General features: G+C 45.2%; 1 protein-coding gene across 1 annotated transcript in view; it reads left to right on the top strand.

The window, feature by feature from the left end:
* Positions 1-4,459: 4,459 nt before the first annotated feature.
* The window catches only part of LOC115538222 (inactive dipeptidyl peptidase 10), a 66,999-nt gene continuing 54,847 nt past the window's right edge, over positions 4,460-16,611 (top strand). The window contains exons 1-2 of the mRNA XM_030349881.1: positions 4,460-4,571; positions 14,529-14,576. The gene's annotated coding sequence lies outside the window, so the exon portion shown is untranslated. The remainder of the gene's footprint in view (positions 4,572-14,528; positions 14,577-16,611) is intronic.

Here is a 16,611-nt window from a genome sequence, read left to right as displayed (position 1 = left end):
CTCTCGGGGCGTTAAGGAAGCAGTCCGGTTAAATCCAACGGTCCACTCCTCCGTAGCAGACGCCTCCCGTGTGCAACATTCCCGACGTCTCCAGGCTTGCTTGTGCGTCTGGACTCTCTCCCTAAAGGGACCAAAACCACAGCCTTTTATCCATTGCCTAATTGGCCTCCTCCTCCACCGCAGGTGCTTCTTATCAGGCTCACCAGTGCGACCTAAAATGAGCCCTCTGTCGCCGACTGGTGGGAATCGATGGTATCTCCCGTCCATGACCTCTCCCCTGGGCGGCCCGGTCCAATAGGTTGGGGCCGGGTTGCCACACTCCTCCACCGCTGGAAGAAGCCTCGGGTTGTTTTCTTCCGACCAGAGACTAGCATCTCGGCGGGACAAGGCGTCAGGGTTGGCGTGGTTCCGTCCTGGTCTGTGGTCCACCTGGAACCTAAAATCTTGTAGGGCCAGGAACCACCTCGTAACCCGGGCGTTTGTGTCCTTCGCGCTCGCCATCCACTTAAGTGGTGCGTGGTCCGTGACGAGGGTGAACTCCCGGCCCAGGAGGTCATATTTCAACCTGTCGAGGGCCCATTTGATAGCCAGGGCCTCCTTCTCCACGGTGGAATAATTCTTCTTGTTCGAGAGGAGCTTCCAGCTAATGTAGGTTACAGGGTGCTCTTCTCCCCTCCGGATCTGAGAGAGAACCGCTCCCAGTTCCACCTCGGATGCGTCTGTGTGGACTATTAGGGGCGGAGAAAAGTCAGGGGTTACTAGGACGGGCTCCGCGCATAGGGCTCTTTTAAGGTCGTCGAATGCCTTCTCTGCCACCACTGACCACGTTATCCGGTCTGGTAGTGCTTTCCTGGTTAGGTCATTGAGGGGACTTGCCAGAGTGGCGAAGCCAGGGATAAATCTCTGGTAGTAGCCTACCAGACCCAGAAAGGATTTCACCGGTTTTTTGATGGTGGGGCGGGGCCAGTTCCGGATGGCGGCGACCTTACTCTCCTGGGGTCGGACGTTTCCCCGTCCGACCTGGTATCCCAGGTACGCCGTCTCTTCCAGACGCCGACGCCGACACTCGGGGCAGGCCTGCCAATAAAGCCTATCCAAGACTCGTTCCCGGTTTTGTCCATGCCCAAGTGGGCTCCTCAACAGATGAGAGTGGGCCATAAACAGTACCTTGTTAACGTAAGGTTGGGGTATGTCAAGTAAGGTCGATTTCTTAGAGTCCAAGGACCTGCTACGGAGGAGTGTAGGTTAGAGCTTCAGTGAACAAACTAACTGTTCTAGTATAGGCATCGTGGATCTAAGAGGTTACCTAGTACAAAGAAATCAAACGTATCCCGGGAGTTAGTCATTCCAAACTCCTAAAACATCTCAGCAAATTCACCAAGTGCACGGATCCCAGAGGAGAGCTATCATAACAGACGTGATCGGTCTGCCACATTCCTGGCTACGGGTTATGCCCAGGGGTAGGGCACCGAGGTAAGAGGGATAGGCGTCTGATACAAGGTAGCTGGGGGCTGAGCGAATCTCCTCACCAACCTGTTACAACCGTTACGGGATACAGGTTTCACTAGCATCGCCATTTAGGGGGTGGTAGAATTGACGGATCTGACAGGTACCACCAGCTGTTCCCTTACTACTCCCCCTTTTTTGATCACTCTGTACAACAATCCTCCCCGGGTGCTGAATTAAGGGAATGGCAGGTGACTCACCGATTCCCTGTCTTGTCCTTTGTGGGCGAGGATGTGACTCCAGGCATGCTTCAGGGTGTCGTCCTGAAGTTGAGCATTTGCGAACTGCCCGGGCCGATCCGTTCCCCATCGCCCTGTCGGGTAGAAATCCGAGAACTCGGTGAGGGGTGAGCTCTCTGTTTCTCTTGGCGGGCCTGTCGGTTCCGTAGCTGTCTGCGTCTCCGGAGTGTTGTGGTCTGGTTCCCTAGATCCTGCCCAAGGGTCCCTCCCGTCGAGTGGGCTGGGGTGCTCGGTAGGATGGGGTCATCTCCGTCGGACCCGTCTTCCTCTGCGGATGATTCGGACGGGATTGAGAGGGGCACCCGTGCCCCATAAGCGGGTCGGCCGACTCTTCCCTGCCGGTGTGAAGTGTTCCGCGGTGGCCTATACTCGGGTTTGGGCTTCCACAACCTGTGAAAGATGGGGCAGTCTCTCCCGATTATTACAGGTACAGGAAGGCGTGGTACAACCCCAGCTCACGCCGTGTACATCCCTCGGGGGGTTTGTACTTCCACGTAACATGTCTCGTAGGTGGCGGTGTCCCCGTGTACGCAGGTGACCTCCATAGGTTCACCCCGCTGACCTCCGGCTAGGTCTGGGCGTAGGAGGGTCACGATGCTCCCTGTATCCAGGAGAGCCTGGGTGTCTTTCCTCCTTACCCGTACCAGGAGTGTAGGGGCCCTGAGCTCGTTGGGTTCTCTACATGTGGATTGGAGACACGGCCCGGTCTTTCCCCCGGCGGCAAAGCCTGAGGGCATGGGCACATCCTGATTTCCGGGGCACTGATGGGCTAGGTGCCTGACCTGACCACAGCTGAAACACCGTCGGTCCTCTCAGGGTTTCCTGGGAGGGGGTCGGCGGCCTCGGCAGGGTCGTCCTCTGGGAGACGCTACTCCACCGTCGGTCCCTACGTGGCTCGGCGTGTCGCGTGGGGTTCCGGTCGTTGTAGCTCAGCTGCTGGGCCACCTGCCAGTTTTCCAGCTGTCTCACCAGCTCATCTACCGTCTCGGGATGGTTGCTGCCGATGGTTCTCCGGGCCTCTGGTGGTAACTGACGGACGGTATTGTCTATGAGCACGCGTTCTAGAACACTGGGTGCTTCCCCGCCCGTGAGCCATCTTGTGATCAACCTTCCGAGCTGGGGATTTTGGACTGGACGACGCCCCGGATATCAAATCTCCAGTCATGGAAACGTTGAGCCCTGGCGGCGAGGCAATGCCCATAATATGCCATTATCGCTTGCTTCAAGGTCGTGTAATGGCTGTCCTGCTCCGGCTTGAGGTCTTGGCTTGCCTGCTGGGTTGGCCCGGTGAGGAAGGGTGACAAGATGTGGGCCCACTGGTCTTCCGGCCAGCCTTCCCGTCTGGCCGTCCTCTCAAAGACCTCCAGGTATGCCCCGTCATCATCTGGGCCAAGTTTGGTGAGTTGGCTCGTTGGTGCGGAAGCGGGTGATCCGCGTGTCGCCTGCTGGGCGAGGTGCAGAACGGCCTCCCGAAGAAGGGCGAGGCTCTCATGAGTGTCTCTCTGCGTAGCGGCAGCTAGGGCTTGGTCCCACTGTTGGCGCTGGGCGGCGGCCGCAGCTTCGGCTCCGTCTGGGCTCGGCATTGGTCGTGGGGGTAGTCCGTAGCGGAGTCAGATTGCCTGCATCCTCCACCATATGTGGCAATCTGGTCCCAATAATGTCTCTGCGTTCCCACAATTACCACACTGTCATCCGTTTCAGACCGAGAAATTAGGCTTTTATGCACAATACATGCGACTTCAGTAGGACACGAGGATCCGTGTCCTACGTGGAACAAAAAAGGAAAAGAAAACCGATTCCGAGTCACGGTACTGTCTCGGGCTCAGGGTCCCGGTAGCTGGGCTGGTCTTGCTTCGGGTATAGGGGGGAGTCCCATGTGTCGTCTCTGGCTCTCGATCGTCACCGGTGCGGCCGCGTTCTCTCGGAGCGTTAAGGAAGCAGTCTGGTTCAGGAAGGAATCCAGCGGTCCACTCCTCCGTAGCAGACGCCTCCCGTGTGCAACTCTCCCGACGTCTCCAGGCTTGCTCGTGCGTCTGGACTCTCTTCCTAAAGGGACCAAAACCACAGCCTTTTATCCATTGCCTAATTGGCCTCCTCCTCCACCGCAGGTGCTTCTTATCAGGCTCACCAGTGTGACCTAAAATGAGCCCTCTGTCGCCGACTGGTGGGAAACAATGGTATCTCCCGTCCAAGACCTTTCCCCTGGGCGGCCTGGTCCAATGGGTTGGGGCCGGGTTGCCACAATATCCATATATATATATTTTTTTTACTATTTTCCAATGTTTACTTTACTGTTCTTATACTTACTTATTTTGAAATATTGTACTAAACTGTATATGATCCGTCTGTAAACCTTCTTTGGACAATAGTCATTATTGTGCAGATCTGGACTTAAAGGGACAAGCTGGGAAGGGTGGTTTGAGGGGGGGGAAGGTATTTTTGCTCATTACCCTTTTTTGCGTCAAAATATTGTGTCAAATTTGAGTAATATTTTATATACGAATGTGAAATGTTGTTTAAAAAAAAGAAATGTTAAATTTCTCATGTCCATTATTATATTGTTAAAAAAAAAAGAGTTTAGTGAATAAAACCTCTATTTTACAAGGGTTATGTAGTGCAGTCAAGAAAGGTTTTTGGCTGAAATCTATCAAAATCAATAGATTTCAGTTCTGTCCCTAATTCCCCAATTCCCGTCTTCTCCCTCCAGTGTGTCAACTCTGGGCTTGTTTCCAAGGCGATGCCTGACCTGCGGCCTAAGGCAGGGCTGCACGTTCTTTGACGCTGACGTCAGCCCAGACTCCCAGCATGCAATTCTACGATGCAAAGGTTAGAAAATGGTGGAAGCTGCACGTTTGCAGCAAGAGGCCGCATCAAACACTGTTTAGATCAATTCTAATAATTTTTAGTTTGGTTTTAGTTGTATGGCTACTCTTTATGATGTAAAAGGGGCACTTTGTATTTAACAGTAGCCAGGTTTGTAAGTGTGTTTTTAGTTAAATATTTTACAATGTCTTTCATCTATGTAACATCTCTTTCGGTATGTGCTTGCAGTGTCACCCAGTGCGTTCATTTGTTGTAATTTTCCTTAATGTGAACTTTTTTGGTGTTGATGTTAATACTTATATATATATATCAGTGCTGTCAGTTAAACGCGTTATTAACGGCGTTAACGCAAACCAATCTTTACGGCGTTAGTTTTTTTATCGCGCGATTAACGCAATTTTTTTTTCTTTGGCTCAAAACAAAGAAGCAGTAGCCGTATTGCTATGTTCAAGGCAGTATGTTTGTATGTTCATCGTTTAATTGCACGATAGGCTTTTTTTTTGTATCGTCCAGTTTTGATCAGTTTATGCCAATATTGTTATCAATAAAAAACCATTTGCACAAGGAAAGCCGATGCACTTCTCCATGTTGATAAGAGCATTCAAATGAGAAAAATTAATGGGACAAAGAAATCAAGGGATATTTAGCATAGAAAAAAGATTGCGATTAATCGTGAGTTAACTATGGCATTAATGCAATTAATCGCGATTAAATATTTTAATCGCTTGACTGCGCTAATACATATATATGAATACTGTATAACATATAGCCTTCGATGTTAAAGTATTTCGGCATGGTAATTATGAAGCAAAAGGAGGGGAATTGTATTTAACACGCGCGTGGAGCGACATAACGCAGGCCTATCTATCTTATGGACATATTACAAAATGGACAACGGATTTCAAAATGGCGCCTATTCATTCCTATGTAAACTGCTCAATGGCGCAGGGCAACATCAAGGAGAGATATGCTTCTGCATCATGGGTCCATAGCCACGCCCTACTTCATGACGTACCGGATGCAGAAATATTCTTGTTTTTTAGCATTGTTAGCATTGTAGCATCATAAGCGAGAGGTCTGAGCGATCGCAGTCGCATTGTTTACCGACCATGGAAATACAGGTTACTAATCCCCCGATGATTCTCTATATGTTTTGTTGCAGAAGTTCTTCAAGGAAAGTCATCAAATCCAGAGATAGCTTTTAACAGTTACTTTATTTGGTAAAGTATTTCGGTATGGTAAACTAATACTATGGAGCAAAAGGAGGTTGAAGCGTGTCTTTGCACGTGCTGAGCGACTCCCAGCTGACCAAAGCTATATTAACCCTATCGTATGGGCTGCCAAGAGTTTCTGGGCTGTTTCCTTTGCATCGCCCGCTAGAGGACGTCAAGTGGGCGTGTCCTATGTAGTGGGCGTGGCCGGGGTGACGTAATGGCTTCGGCTTCTTCACCTAACTAAAGGTGATGCTGTCTGTGGATGGAGCAGCCTTCAATAAGGTCTTGCTCCCCTAGTATTTACGGCTTATATGTTTGGTCCTGCTTCCTAGTGGTTAAGTGAGGGTAATACAACTTGTGTGTTTGAATCTGCTTCCTAGAGGCTATGTGGAGGCAGCTCATGTTCTTAAAATACGTAACAGTTTAACAATTATTATTTTAGATTGGTTTGCCCCTTTTTGACTTTATAAGAAAAGCACCTTTTTGAATGTTAAAACAGAAATAATAATTAGCACTCGTAGCACACTTTTTTAATATATATTTCTGATTCTGAAACGAGAATCAAATGCCCAATATATACACAGACCCATCAGCTGGTGTACCCAGGGAACTCACAAGGTGTTAGGAAGCAAAGGAGTCCGAAATGACCCCACATGGTATCATGGACCTATTATGTGTGGGTGCAATGAATAAGACAGATATGATGGTGGCGGTGCCAGCCCCACGTCAGGTTTCAAAAACAAGTAATACTGAAACTGAATCTCAAACTTGATCCTGAAATGTATTCAACATGAAATATGGTACAGGGAGAGGGCTGTGGCCGCAATCGATGGAGGAGGCAGTCAGGTTTGCAGGAAGACAACAACAGGAGTATGATGGACAGGGATCTGACATGGACAGGGAATTTTTTTATTTAAACATTCAGAGGAAATCAGGCCTACTGTAGGCCTATGTAAATACGATTAAAGATGTCTAGGATAGTATAAATGATAACTGTAAATGGCAGGTGTACTTTGCTTTTCATGGAGCCATAATGTTATATTAATAAAAAGCATTTTATTGATGGGCACCTTTCAGGCCACTTAAGCACCCCTTACATGCATAATTAATAAAATATTAAAAACACTTGGGTGGAGTGTGTTTGTCACTTACAGTATATGAAAGAGCTGGAGTAACGGAATAAGATGCAGCTGGATAGGGCGCTGAGAGGTGATGCATAGGCATGATGGTGGCACGCCAGACAAGTACAGGAGCATGATGGACCGGGATCTGATGAGGAAACAAAGATTTTCTAACTTACGATAAAATATACTCTGAAGTTCCCAGTTTCTGCAAACAGAAGAGAAGGGGTTTAGTTAAGGCTTTGTATCATTAATAAGATAGACTGTGACAAACAATCAATAACAAACAAAAAAAAAAAACTACGTCATAGTTTAAAGCCCACTCACCACGTCAAGGTGCATCCATCCCTAGATGTGCTGTTCAAAAATAAATGCACTGTTTAACTATGCCTTGTGCTCCGTTATGCAAGCTCCAAGTGTCACACTGCTTAAGAAACAGATTCCTTCCAACTTACTATCTCCGAGAAATGCAATCAATAACTTATGTACAAATAAATGGTTAGATTTCAACCAGCAACGAAGTTGGAGTGGCCTACACACATAAATAATTGTAATACACCAACATTGTTAACTGTCATACATAGGTAGCTAAACAAGCAAATTAAAAATGTAATACCAACGCTGAAATGTTAATTAGACTATCAACAATAATATAAAATGATACCGTAATGCACCTGTTCTTTGTCTTTGGATCTTTTGAATAAATTGATCAATATATGGTGAATCACAATGATCGCAAGCAGAGGACCGTGAGAGTTATTGAGCAGCAGCTGAACCAGTCTAAAAATCGGACACGTTAACGGAGCACTGATCTAGGCCCTCTCGGATGCCAGGTCGAAACAACATTTGTTTCACTACGACTCCTTTCAGCTGCACACCCCTCCTTCAGCAAAAAATAATCAGAGAGAACGGCTAATAAAACGCTTGAGGTGGCGTTTTGAAAAGAAAAAAAGTAATTGTTTTTAGGACATGGCATAAAGATAATTATGAGCCTTTGATTGATATCCAGACATTTTTTGCGGAGACACATTCCTGTTCCCCACTTGTATTGGAGTGAACGGAGACATCTACTTCTGGGTCCCTTGAATCGAGGGACCCGTCCACAGCCCGCTTAAAGCCCATGGTGCAGGTTAACCGGAAGTTATGATTAATGGGTACATAAAGCACTCAAAATATGTATAGAAAGTTAGAAATGTCTCCAAAATGGTGTTAAAGTCCAGTTTTTGTCGTTTTTGGTTAGTAACGGTTATTTTTTACGCAATTTGGCGATGACGTCACGTAAGGTAGACGCATTAGAACTAGCATTATGGCGGACGGGGATGAGGAAGCGGTAGCAAGACCCACTGTCAACATTTATGATGGCCCACAGCCATATAATTTCGAACCGGTTAGGCGTATGAGGGGAAATGAGGAAATCCCGAGAGCCGATGGCCGTCAAAGACAAATAAATGCATGGTCAGAGGAGAATGAGTGGAGAGTTGGTGAAGTGTCCTGGTGAGTTGCTACCATTTAGAAACGCAGCAAGGAGCGCTGGAGCTAGTAGTCTATGAACAGCAGTGCATACAATAACTTATTTTCTTTTACTGTCAGTGAATAGCATCGAATGAAAGTCAACGTTTTCTTTATATCTAGTGACAGTGATTATGTCATTGGCTCAGATAAGTACCCTAAACTTAGTCAGAAGATCCAGAAATAGAAGGCATATTATGCCTTCTATTTATTCTAAATATGGGCTAGCTTAACAGTCCCACCTGTGAACCCCTAGTGTTTATTCTAAGCTTTTACCTTTCTCCGGTGAAAATGTTGTTTGCAAACGTAGCCGACGCCGAGTAGGCTGGTTATGTTTTCAGTGTGATTATTTTTGATAGTGCTAACTCGTTTTCCTCGTGATTGATTGTCATTGAAACTGTCAGGGTACCGCTTACCGGGAGAGAGCAGTAAGCGTGTCTGTGTCGCTGTGTTTGGCAGGTGTCTGTGTGGGCGGTGTCGTCCCATGGAAACTGTGGTGGAGAGCTTGTGTTGTAGGGAGGTGAGCGCGTTTTGGTCGCTGGTCGAGGAGCTCACCCCGCGGCCAGCAGATGTAACGTGCCTAACGCAGCATCCTGGATTTGAGGCATGCTGCCTGAATCCGTTTGTGCTAAAAATAGCATACACACACTTCAGGCAGGATCATGGTCCCCTTCAAGCCAGCACGCACGAGTATGTTCATGGTTTATGTTTACTTTACAAATCTTTTTACACTGAGTCATTTGAACCAACAGTTATAGGTGACAGGAGATGTGTTGCATACACAATAAACATGCATAAGAAACAGGCTTAAAATGACGTTTCCAACCTACTTACAGTTTTAAACTTAAGAATCTTTCCTACTTATCCCTAGGCAATACCGGTACACTGCGTACAGGCAAGCTATACGCTGGGCTTATGGCGTTTTAGGGAGGAGTATAAGGAAGCCTCTACCCTCTTGTGTGGTTTCAACCATCAGACAGCAATTCCAGAATGGTGACCAGACCTATCAGGGCTTTCAATGGCCTTGTTTGGATGAAAATGAATAAAAATAATAGTTATGCTTATTCTGTTGTGATCATTCAATTGCCCTTAAAATGTTATAAAGTACACAGAACACATGCATTTTGGATAAAAAAAAGTTGATTGGCATTGCTTGTAATGGTTACTGAACAAAGACACAGGTTGGAATTAAATCTATATAAAAAAATGGTTAGGCACAAAACATACAAGGAACACTGATGAAGGGCTAGACCCGCAATGTTTAATTCTAATTCTAATTAATTCTGCAATAGTGTAGTCATACCCGAGGGACAGTTGATGGTTCTCTTTCTCTCACACACACACACACACACACACACTATTTCATGCAGTGATACATGCAAAAGCACATCAAGCAGACACACAGTGAGCCCAGACAACACCGCACACAGAGGTTGACAAGGCACAGGTAAAATGATTACCAAATTATTTTGAATTACATACAAAGAAATTTCATGCAAATAACAACTAAATCATTGGACTTGTGCGTGGAAAAAAATAATGTGAAATTAGGTTTTCTTGAAGCGTGACTGCCGGGCTAGGTAGAGGCTGATGGCCTCCTCCTTAGGAATCTGTTGACTGCTGCCAATGAGCCTGAAAAGACCAAGACAGGTAGGCAGGGAGGCAGACAGACACACAGACGGAAAACGTACAAATAGACAGGAAGATGGACAGACAGAATTCCTTTTTGAAATGGAAACACATGAAATTGTCCTGCATATGAATTATAGCAAACATAAACAGTAAACAGAATGTTATGAGATTGCCAGGGAATGAAAAAATAATTTCATCACAAAGGTCACATGTCAAAGCATCCAGACAATTACTCAAAGACAGCAACTAAAACAAAACTATGTATAGCGTGCATAATACCAGTACTGTACCTGGGTCCAGCCACTCTTTGTTGCGCTGATCTTTGTCTAGAGGGCCATGGGCACAACTGGAGAAGGCAGGGGTGTCATGGTCATGGATGTCCTGGATGTGGTTCACTAAACTTCTCCATTTGGCCTCCATGACCGCTGGGTTGCCATCTGGGGTTGAGGCTGCAGTCCAATAGAGGTGATTCACTATAGCTGGCCTCCACAACTGTAGTTGGTCACACTCTTTGGATGCTGCATCCAATGCCTTCCCCAGACCTGTTTTAGAACAAATGGTATTAATTGATATGCACTAACAAAAACTGCTTCAAGGTTCCAACAATGGATACATACTTTTGGCAATGTGCCACACGTCAAAATAATGCTGTGTCCCTTCAGGGATCAGCTCCTCTCTCACCCATTTGGCAACCTAAGGAGAAAAAAACCACAAACATCCAGCTTCAGTGCAATTCAGATATTTACATTCTATACTGCATTTTTATTGTAAATACCTGGCGATGTCGGTCCCTGATCAGCGTTGCCAAATGCAGGTCGTTTCCCCTCAGCAGGCCAACACTGCGCTTGAGGCCTTCAAGCTCACACCATGAGCTGTTGGGGACCTCTGAGCTCTGCAACATGACATAACAGTGTAAGTGTAGAATGCTGGTGGTGTTGAAGGAGGCGTTAATGAACCGAAGCGTTGCTGGACCAGGCATTATGATACACTACTCTAGTTAGGCAATACACAATAAAGCTCTATGCATGGTTGTAGTGGAAAGATGTTATATTAAGATACAATCCTTTTACCAAATTGCAGAGTTCATTTCTTTGTCTAATAACATCAGGTTTACCTGAACAAGCTGAACATCCACCACCTTGTTCACTCTGTCCTCTATCAGAGAGTATGACCCATACTTTGCGCAGTGCCCAGGAGAATCTGACCTGGAATTAATTACAATTTATGTTTCAAGTTTTTAAAACCATGGTCTGTAAAGACAATCCACCATGTCAACTGCAAATGCCAACTAAAGCCACCCTACATGATAACAAATAACAAAATCAAAACGTGGAACTGGTCTAGCTCTCACACTGGTTTACCTGCAGTCACCAGCAAGAACTAGCCCGCCATCCATTGCCCGTAGGTCACTAAAATTCTTGGCTTGATCATTCTGCCAGGCCTGAACGATTACAGGGATGGTGTAGCGGCGCTGATGGCGAAAGAAACTGCTGGCACTGATGCACTGCAGGCCAAACAGGGTCAACATTCTTAGTGTCTGTGTGGCCAAACATCCAGTAAAATGAATGGCCCCACTTAACAGGAGGTTGCAGGTTGGCATGTTCCTGTGGAGCATTGGCTGGTTTTGCCAGAAACGGTGGTAGCCACATGATGCACAGACCTAGATATGTAAGAAAATAAAATAAAACATTGTACCGTAATCAACAGTATATCAGGATTCAATATAGAGTAAGTACTGTACATTACTGGTCAAAGGTTTCATGTTTTCAATGAAACACACATGACCAATACAGTATAACACTCAAATATGATGGCATCACAAACCAGCAGACTTAAGCCAGCCTGGTACATACATTGTAAATTAACTGGCAAGACAGTCAGAGCTATCAGATTGTAATTAGATATTCAGATTTTCTAATCAGATGGCCACGTAAACAAAACTGCATAAACAAAACTGTACCTGCTTGATCTTAACAAAAGTTCCTTCCTGCTGCTGCACGATGCTACTATCCGACCTCTCACAACAGGCCGGACAGATGGCAAAAAGGCCCATCAGCTCCTCTTGGCAAACAATGAATTTGTCAATGCAACTACAACAACAAAAAATGAGGGGGAGGGGGGCGGTGTCATTCAAACTAACAAAGCATTGAGCATTCAATATGGTCTATGTTGGTTTTAGATTATCTCACTTGTGGTGGGGGTCACACGTGTAAGGTGGCTCCTCATCAAACAATTCCTCCTCATCCATCGGCTCTTCGGGCACCCACGACAAGTCACTGATGACAGTGGCATTATCATCATCGTCGTCGTCAACTGTCTGTTCAGGACTAGCGAGGGGAGTGGAGGTTTGTGGGCTGATTGAAGTCTGTGTGCCCACGCTAACCATCTTGGGCTTCAGGTTAACCTGCACAGCTGTGGCAGAGGCAGTAAACATACCCAAACATATGACAATCATGGCAAATCGGCGGCTATGTTTTGGTGTAGGCTATGTATTCATTTCATCAATGTGTATGGAAATGTCCTACTTGCAATGTTTTAGACATAATATCTACCCCTTAAAATACCAAAGATTTACCGTGAGACCATCGGGGGGGCTTCAAAAAGCATTGTGTCCCAGCGTCAGAAGTGGAGGAGGGCAAGGGCTGATCCCCAGTATCGACACTCTCCACAGTGTCTACACTGGCCACGGTCTCCTGCTGTGAGGCGTCTGTCAACATCTTGCGAAAACAAATATAAAAAAGTATATTAGTATAAAGTATAGTATATATAAGTATATAAAAGGTCACGGTCAAATACAGTATATGTGAAAGAGAACCGTAGCAGTCTAGCACTAACACAAAACGCAAACACACTGTTGTGAAAGCCGCTTGATGTTGACGATCACTGATCCAAACACTAGCCATGAAGCTTTCATGACGATATGGACATTTACTTCAGGGCAATTTTGTTTTGGCTCATATTCGTGAATCACGAAATATGCTCTTCTAATGTCAGACTGATCATGCTTGTAGATGAGGCTGTGTCAAAGGGAACACGGTATGCAAAATACACAGCTAGCTAACGCGCAGCTTGTAATTAGCAGCTATAGCATGATGCTTACCGTGGCAATCTCTCGCTTGCGGCAGACGGTGTCTCTCGACCTCGGGACAGGGCAGGCAGAGTGGTTTGCATGCACAGACGGCACGGCGTTAGGAATTAACTTCGCCGTCCTCTTACTCTTTAAACCAAGTGAGACCATCTTGGCATCCCCTGAGTGGTAATCCTCCTCCTTGAAATGCGCGCTGCATATTCTGGAGTACGCGGTAACAGAGCTAGCTGAAAAATCTGCCCGCCTAAACTTGACAAATTGCACCCAGCTTCGGAGAATCCCTTTGTCCTTGGGGAAGCAATGGACCCTATGTCCACTTTTGCTGGAGTTGTTGCACCCGCCACAAATACAGTAGAAAACCATGTTATCTACTTGTATATCTACTCTCTCTCTCTCTCTCTCTCTCTCTCTCTCTCTCTCTCTCTCTCTCTCTCTCTCTCTCTCTCTCTCTCTCTCTCTCTATATATATATGTTATGCTATGCTATGCTATCCCTCACTATCTATCGATGTTATGCTATTCTATCTATCTATCTATCTATCTATCTATCTATCTATCTATCTATCTATCTATCTATCTATATCTATCTATCGATGTTATTCTATCTATCTATCTATCTATCTATCTATCTATCTATCTATCTATCTATCTATCTATCTATCTATCTATATCTAGGCTATCTCTATTTATGTATTTACTAATATAATCTGACACTGTCACTCTCTCTCACTAGCGGCTTCGGCTGTCGTCCAAAAGCGCAGTACCTTACGTGACGTCATGCAATGCATTGTGGGAGAAATAAGAATCATCGCTAACCTGTGGCTAATAACCACTAATATATCACCTACTTTTCCTAATATTTATATTTTGTGATACCCTACAACATCAAATACAATGGATAATTGTTTAAATGTTTATTACCAACTAGAAAATTGCCAGAAAAGAAGAAAATAGAAACCTGCACCATGCCCTTTAAACAGCTGCAATACCAGGCTTGGCCGCTGAGCACTGGTGGATTGCGGAAGTATGCACTGATCCTGGGGGCTTGATCTATCTAGCCACGGGGCTGCCATATGTTTCTGACCTCATCTGGCTCCCGCTCTGCATTTGTATCAAGTAGGCGTGGCCTATGTGACATATTGGCTCCAGCTTCCTCGTCTGTCTTAAATTTGCTGCCTTCTGTGGCTGGAGTAGATATTGCAGCTTGTATGTATGGTCCTGCTCCCCTTATGGCTATGTATAGTAATTGCAGCTTATGTGTTCAGTCCTGCTTCCTTGTAGCTAATTGGGGGTAATGCAGCTTATGTGTTCGATAATGATCCTGCTTCATTGTGGCCATGTGGGGGTAGCTTATGTGCTTAAATTACATAACAACGCCTGCGTTTATTCCTCTAAAGGTCCTGGAGTTCCTTCGCTTCTGCTGCTGATCTTCGCTGACGTCCCCTGTAAGATAAAAGACTTAACTTCTAGCATTAGTACTGTTCACAATGTACTGTTCTGGAGGACACAAGTTAAGGCCAAAGTTACAAGAACCCGTCGGTTAGAGATGGACAACATTAGGGCTTGCTCAAGGACTCTTTAAAATACCTAATAGTAACAAATATTCTAAATTAGAGAAAATAACTGAATCACAACGAAAATCAAAACATTGATTGTTCACAAATCCGAGCTAGGGGGATTAATGGCGCCCACCGAGAACGCCCCTTACAGTTTTCTCGATTGTATACACACAAAAAATGGAACCATGCACACAATTCTGAAAACTTGAAGCTCATGTATCAACTACAAGATTCCAGACTGCTAAACTCTAAGCACAATTCCACTGTTTTCACATTTTTGCTAAACTCTAATCACAAATTTCATCATTTAGCACACTTGGTTCACCTGGATTACACTGGCCTTCAAAACGCAACAGCTAATTACCAATAACTCTAACTCACTTCTCACCTGTTCAAACACAACTGGCAAAACACTTAAAGGTTGGGTATGGAATTCGCTTTTTTGGCCATTTTTGCAAAATTACTTGAAATCCTTATCATAACCCACTTACAGCCACTGAGTTAGAAGTACTGACATAAAAATTAAACAAGTCAATCATCTGTGGAACAGGCAGGGCTCGAAAAACTCCAGCCAATGATTTCCAGAGCCACCGAGTTGCATTGGACAGTAAGTACGTCAATCAAACGGTCGTACTGCACTCCCCCTCCCCCGTGCGCGACCCCTTCATGCACATACTCAAACCTCGTGACCCAGAGCAAGCTTCTGTTTTTTGTTATCCTGCGGTAGCTACTGGAGCTAGCTAACTAGCAAATGACTCGCTCTCGCGCATCTGTTCGCTCGTGCATGATTGCGCGTCCATGTACTTGGAATGGGTGGAGTCAGAGTCAGCGTTGAAGGAGAGGGGGTAGGAACATTTGAGTTGTGTGTTTTCAAAATCTGCTGGCATTTCGCAAATCCCATACCCAACCTTTAAATCATGTGTCAGAGCATAAAAGAAGACTTTGTGAGCTCTACTATGTCATAGATATGGTCATTTGTCATATTCAGGATTGGGGGTGGGATACATACTGATGTACATGTAGATCTGTTTCACCTCATTTATATTCTTATTTTTATTTTTTCTTGGCCTACGAAAAGCTTTTTATGCAGTCAGCTCAGCTGAACATTTTACTATATTACAGTAAAGCCTACATCCCCGAAAGATAGTCTTAACATTTTCTTACTGTAGTGTTTTTCATTTGACTTATCAGTGCAATTACTGTACTGTAATTTACCAAAATAGGTAACATTGGTGTATTGTCAGAACAATGTTGCAGCATCAACTATAGGTGTACAGAATGACTCTTAGAACATTGTGAGTTTAGCCCATTGGAGCTCATTGGATAGACACATATGCATTGTATCCTATTCTGATACGATTGTGTCAATGCAATATTTATATGATATATTCACAGTATTGTATTACAATATGGCAACAGTCTTTATACTTTATGTACCACATAATTGCAACTTTTAAAAAGAAAGCTATTTCTAAACAATTTTATACATTGGAATATGTAACATGGCCTCATAAGGCCAAAACATATGTTAATAGTATTTTGATGGAAGTGTTTTGAATTGATCACACCAGTGTTTAATTGATGCTCTCTAAGGGGCCGTGTCCACCAAAAGCCTTTTTAAAAGGCGGAGCGCCTGTCTGCAATGCATTCTCTATGGCGCGCCTTTTAAAAAGCCGCCCGGGTCGGTCATTCTCTATGGCGCGCGGAGCGCGTGAGGCGCGCGGAGCGCGCCTCACGCTTTTAGACGCGCGCCCCAGTTGAAAACAGTTGAACTTTTGAAGAAAAGCGCTCCACGTCATCGGCGCTTTTTTCGAACGACCAATCAAAATCGAGGAGGAGGCAAGGCTAAAAGGATCAACAGAACACAAACTGAAAACAAACTGAAACATGTCGGACGAAAGTTTAATAACAGCTGTGAGTG

This window comes from Gadus morhua, unplaced genomic scaffold (assembly GCF_902167405.1).
Source record: "Gadus morhua unplaced genomic scaffold, gadMor3.0, whole genome shotgun sequence".
In the NCBI taxonomy this organism is placed as follows: domain Eukaryota; kingdom Metazoa; phylum Chordata; class Actinopteri; order Gadiformes; family Gadidae; genus Gadus; species Gadus morhua.
The sequence above is the reverse complement of the archived record's forward strand: the minus strand, read 5'-3'. Positions and strand labels throughout refer to the sequence as shown.